The sequence below is a fragment of the Ochotona curzoniae genome, unplaced genomic scaffold, assembly GCF_017591425.1.
Source record: "Ochotona curzoniae isolate NIBS_2020 unplaced genomic scaffold, NIBS_Ocur_1.0 contig_3520, whole genome shotgun sequence".
Classification (NCBI taxonomy): domain Eukaryota; kingdom Metazoa; phylum Chordata; class Mammalia; order Lagomorpha; family Ochotonidae; genus Ochotona; species Ochotona curzoniae.
This window is the reverse complement of record NW_024465894.1, coordinates 5,591,022-5,596,611: the sequence shown is the minus strand read 5'-3', so window position 1 is coordinate 5,596,611 and position 5,590 is coordinate 5,591,022. Positions and strand designations below refer to the sequence as shown.

The 5,590-nt window shown below is 45.8% G+C and overlaps 1 non-coding gene across 1 annotated transcript; it reads right to left on the bottom strand.

Moving 5' to 3' along the window:
- Nucleotides 1–325: 325 nt before the first annotated feature.
- Nucleotides 326–453, bottom strand: LOC121157547. Its single transcript, XR_005884067.1, has one exon. It is a non-coding gene; the product is annotated as a small nucleolar RNA SNORA14 (small nucleolar RNA).
- Nucleotides 454–5,590: the final 5,137 nt, after the last annotated feature.

Genomic DNA, 5,590 nt, shown 5'->3' with positions numbered 1-5,590 from the left:
TATTGGGCCTGACAGTTTATTTTTTGGAAATCTCTTAAAATATGTCACAGATAGGGCTGGAATTTTGAGGTAACAGATGAAGCTGCAGCCTGGGACACTGGCATCCCATGTAGGTGCCGGATCGAGTCCCAGCTACTCCACTTCTGTTCCCTACCAATGTGCTGGGGTAAGTGGCAAAAGGTGACTCAGGTATTTGAGCCCATTTCAGCCATGTGGGAGACCGGACGATCCTCCTGCTCAGCCCTGACTGTTGCTACCATAGGCTAGAACATCTCTCTCTCTCCTGGTTTTCTGACTTTCAAATAAATAAGATATTAAATCTGAAAACTGTCTCAAGCCCGAAGTAAGACTGAGCCAAAAGAGAAGCACAGCTCTTTGGACCCTTCTGTGATTTCAATAGTACTCAGACCTTGCAGGCATTTATAGTGAAGCTACACATTTTATTATGTTTAACTTAAAAAAAAAAACAGATTACAGGTATCTCTTACGCTTACTCCTCTGCTGGGTAAAGGCTGAATGCGGGAGTCAGAAACTTAAGATTTCCCTTAGGGGTGGCAGGGACCCAACTGCTTGGTCCGTCACTCTCTGCCTCCCAGGTTTGCATGGGTGGGAAACTGGAAAGAGGTGTTGCGCCCAGAGACTCCGATATGGGAGATCAGTGTGTTGACTGATGTCTAGGGAAATGCCAGATGCCTGCTTTAGTATTGGTTTTTAAATTTCAATTTCTGGTGCCAGCTCTGTGATGTAGTAGGCTAAGCCTCTGTTGTGCCAACATCCCTAATGGGCGTTGGTTCGTATCCCAGCTGCTGCATTTCTGATCCAGCTTCCTGCTTGTGGCCTGGGAAAGCAATGGATGATGGTTCAGGTCCTTAGGAGGACCCTGTGCCTGCAAGGGAGACCTGGAAGAGGCTCCTGGTTTTAGCATGGCACGGCTCTGGCTACTGTGGCCATTTGGGGAGTGAATCAACAGGTGGAAGTTTGTCTCTCCTTCGCTCTGTGACTCTGCCTTTCAAATAACAATAAAAGCAAGCAAATCTTTAAAAGGATTTAGAAAAGTTCCATTTCCACTATTTCTGCTAGTATATTTAACTGTAATTTATTTTTGTATATTGACAATATATTGTAATCTCGGTAAACTTATTTTAGTAGCTTTTTTTTTTAAAGGTTTATTTTATTTTTATTGGAAAGGCAGATATACAGAGAGGAAGATTTCCTGTCCGATGATTCACTCCCCAAGTGAGCACAACAGCCGATACTATGCCGATCCGAAGCCAGGAGCCTCTTCCGGGTCTCCCACGCGGGTGCAGGGTCCCAAAGCTTTGGGCCGTCTTCGACTGCTTTCCCGGGCCACAGGCAGGGAGCTGGATGGGAAGCGGGGCTGCTGGGATTAGAACCGGCGCCCATATGGGATCCCGGGTGTGCAAGGCGAGGATCTTAACCACTGTGCCATCATGCCGGGCCCTAGTAGCCTTTTTTTTTTTTTTTTTTTTTTTTATAGTTTGTGTAGGGTTGTGCACATCATGATCATGTCATTGGGTAAAATACCTGGGAGTGTGAGCTGGTCCTTTGATGCTGACGTGTGCAAGAGTGTTTCCAGGGTTGAGAAAAACCTTTCCAAGTTCTATCAGTTGACAAAATGCACATGAATAGATTTCTTCCCAGACCCAGGAACACGCTGCTAGCTTGGCCAGAATTGTCTAACCTGTTCTGTTTCCTTTCTCCTGATGAGGCACTTGATATCCTGTGCTGGTCTAGAGGAGTTGGCTGTCATGTCCCCCGTGTGCATCTGGGCATGCTGTCCACTGCACAGATGTGGGCAGCTGAGGAGTCCTGACACCACTCCAAGGTCGGACCAAGTATATTGTGGTTTTCCATGTGGCTGGTGTCCATGTGTCCAGTGATCTAGTTGGGGAATCCACCAAGAAATCTTTCCTGAGATGACTTCACACTTGACTTCTGTTTTTTAAAAGATTTATTTATTTTTATTGTAAAGTTAGATATACAGAGAGAAGGAGCAACAGAGTTAGATATACAGAGAGAAGGAGCAACAGAGAAAGATCTGTCATCTGCTGATTCACTTCCCAAGTGGCCGTAATGGCTGCAGCTGAGCTGATCCGAAGCCTGGAGCTGGGAGCTTCCTCTGGGTCTTCAATGTGGATGCAGTCCCAAGGCTTTGGGCCATCCTCTACTGTTTTTCCCAGGCCACAAGCAGGGCGCTGGAGGGGAGGCAGGGCTCCTGGGACGTGAACTGGTGGCCATATGGGATCCTGGGCATGCAAGGCGAGGACTCCAGCCACTAGGCTACCACTCTGGGCTCAAGACTTGACTCTGTGTACCAGCTAGTGCGCTGAATAGCTAACACACATCAGTGGATGCAGCTGCCTGGTCAGTTCTACCCCAGCCTCATATTTTGCTGAACTGATTGGTGCTGCAGCTTAGTATAGCCAGCCTGCCATAGACCTGGTCTTAGCTCAGCCTGATCCGACCCCAGACTCGGCCCACATGTATGCCAACAGATGAGTAATATGACCAATAAATCATATATACATCCTGTTTGGAGGTAGAGATTAGAGCATTATAATTAATGGGGGAGGTGTTGCGCTTTTTTGTCTAGAGACGAAGTTGGGTTTAATTCCTGCTGGTGTTTGATTCAATAAACCCACTGCAGCTGAATTGGGATTTGGAGTTGCTGTAATATCCATCTACTTGTAGCTGTATGACAATCTACAAGAATACGATTATTCTCAGCTGGAGTCGGGTTACTCTGTAGATGGCAGGTGCTAAAGATGCTTTCTGGAAATAAAGCAGCTTTACCTTATTGTTTCCAGTATTGCTTTCTTCTTGCTTTATTGTAGTGGCTAGTGCCTTCAGGACTGTGTTGAATTCCTATCTATTCTCAGCTTGAGGGTGAGTTGTGGGTTTGCTTATCTGTATAGCTTTGCCTTTTGTTGAATTTCAGATTTTATCTGATTGGAACCATATGGTAGATTGTGTCAGTGCTTTTGCATTGAGTTTGTATGTATCAGGAATTCTGTTATTGCATGGTATGTGTGTACATTACTGTATTTTGGTAGTGTTTGGATAGTAAATCCAGTTAGGTAACATTTTTGTTTCTGTTTTTAGTTATTATGATTAGTGCTGCTATTGAACATTGGATTCAAGTCTTAGTGTGGGTATAAGATTTTTTTTTTAAAGATTTATTTTTATTATTTTTTTTATTGGAAAGACGGATATACAGAGAGGAGAGACAGAGAGGAAGATCTTCCGTCCGATGATTCACTCCCCAAGTGAGCGCAATGGCCGATGCTATGCTGATCCGAAGCCAGGAACCTCTTCCGGTCTCCCACGCGGGTGCAGGGTCCCAAAGCCTTGGGCCGTCCTTGACTGCTTTCCCGGGCCACAGGCAGGGAGCTGGAGGGGAAGTGGGGTTGCTGGGCTAGAACCGGCGCCCATGTGGAATCCCGGGCGTGCAAGGCGAGGACCTTAACCACTGCGCCATCACGCTGGGCCCTGGGTATAAGATTTTATACCAGGGACCTGGTGTGACAGCTCAGCTGGCTAATTCTCCACCTCCAAGCACCAGAATCCCATATGGGATGGGAAAAACAGTGGAAAATGGCCCGTTTGGGCCCTGTCATCCACATGGAAGACTCAGAAAAGGCTCTTGGCTTTGGCCTTGTTGAGCCCTGTCATTGCGGTCGTCTGAGGAGTAAGTGAACCAGCTAGAGAGGATCTCTATCTCCCCTGCTCCCCAGTAGACTTTCAAATCAGTTAATGTATCTTTTTATCTTTAAGGTATGTGTTCAGAGCCCAGTGTGATGGCCTAGTGGCTAAATTCTCACTTTGCTTCTGCCAGCATCCCATATAGGTGCCAGTTTCAGCTGCTCCACTTCCCATCCAGCTGCCTGTTTGTGGCCTGGGAAAGCAGTTGAGCAGGGCCCAAAGCCTTGGGACCCTGCACCTGCGTGGGAGACCCAGAAGAAGCTCCTGGCTTCAGATCAACTCAGCTCAGGCCGTTGTGAATGCTTGGGGATGGGAGGTCTTTCTTTATGTATCTTTGTAAATCTGCCTTTCTAATGGGGGGGAATATATATATGTATGTATGTATTTTAAAAATGTGTTCAAATCGTTGACTTCTTTTTTTCCCTTCTTACCCCTTATCTTTTTGCCTTTTGTTCCTGAGTTGTAAGAGGTTTTATCTATTTTTTTAAAAGGTTCGTTTATTTTTATTGGAAAGTCACATTTGCAGAGAGGAGACACAGACCTTCCATCTGCTGGTTCATTTCCCAAGTGTCCGCATGGCCAGAGTTGAGCCAATCTGAAGCCAGGAGCCAGGAGCTTCCTGCAGTTCATCCATGCAGGTGCAGGGTCCCAAGGCTTTGGCCCATGTTCAACTACTTTCCCAGGCCACAAGCAGGGAGCTGGGTGGGAAGTGGAGCAGCTGGGATACGAACTGGTGTCCATTTGGGATCCTGGTGCAAGCAAGGTGAGGAATTTAGCCACTAGGCTACCGCACTGGGCCTAGTGCTACAGATATTAATGATTCTCTACTAATACAGACGTTCTTGATCATGTGTGCATTTAAAGAATTGTTGTTTAATTTTATTATTTATTGAGAATGCTTATAAGATCCGCTTAGAGAGATTCTCCCACCGATTCTCTCTTCAAATGGCATTTTGATCATCTTTCTTTGTGTTGTGAGGTGCTTTGACAGGAAGTTGGGTCAGAAGTGGAGCAGCTGGGTCGGGGATATTAAAGGTAGTGATGTGTACAATGCTGGACTTATTTATTTAAAAGGATTTATTTATTTGAAAAAGTTTGGAAGGGACAAAGAGATCTTCTATCTGCTGGTTTGCTTTCTAGGTGACTGTATTGGCTGGGGCTGGACCAGGGCAAAGCTTGGAGTCTGGAATTCTGTGTGGGTCTCCTTTGGTGGGTGCCAGGGGTGCTGGTGTCTGCCCATCTTCCTCTGGTTTTCCAGACACATTAGCACAATCCCAGTGCTGGCCCCATTGCATTCGCTTTTGAATGCCTGTACAATCAGCTGATAAAAAAAAACTGGATTTGCTAGGTGTTGCCATGTTTTTAAAAAAAGATTTTAAAAAGACTTAATTGTTTTTATTTGTGTTGTGGAGAGACAGAAAGGGGGTCTTTCACGCACTGGGCCATTTCCCAAATGATCTCAACAGCAGGAGATGTGGCATTTCGCACCCAGGAGCCCAGAGCTTCTTTTGGGTCTCCCACGTGGCTGCAGGAGCTCAAGGACTTGGGCATCCTGTGCTGCCCTCCCAGGCAGAAGCAGTGACGACTTGATCCAGCACCCACAGCTGGAGGAATAGCCGTGTATACCACCGCACTGGTCCCCACATTTTTTGTTTATATTAAGTTTATCATAATCTTAAGCTATCTCTGAGAGCAGTTTTTCTACTGCCTAGAAACACACCCATTTATTTATCAGTCCCCTCATCCCAGTTTGAAGATCCATATTTTGCATTCTTTTCTATCATGTTGGAAAGTTAGAACATTTTGCTATTTATATTTAAGATGGCAAGTTAATAAAAAAGTGGAAGTTTCCAGCCTTTAAAGTACT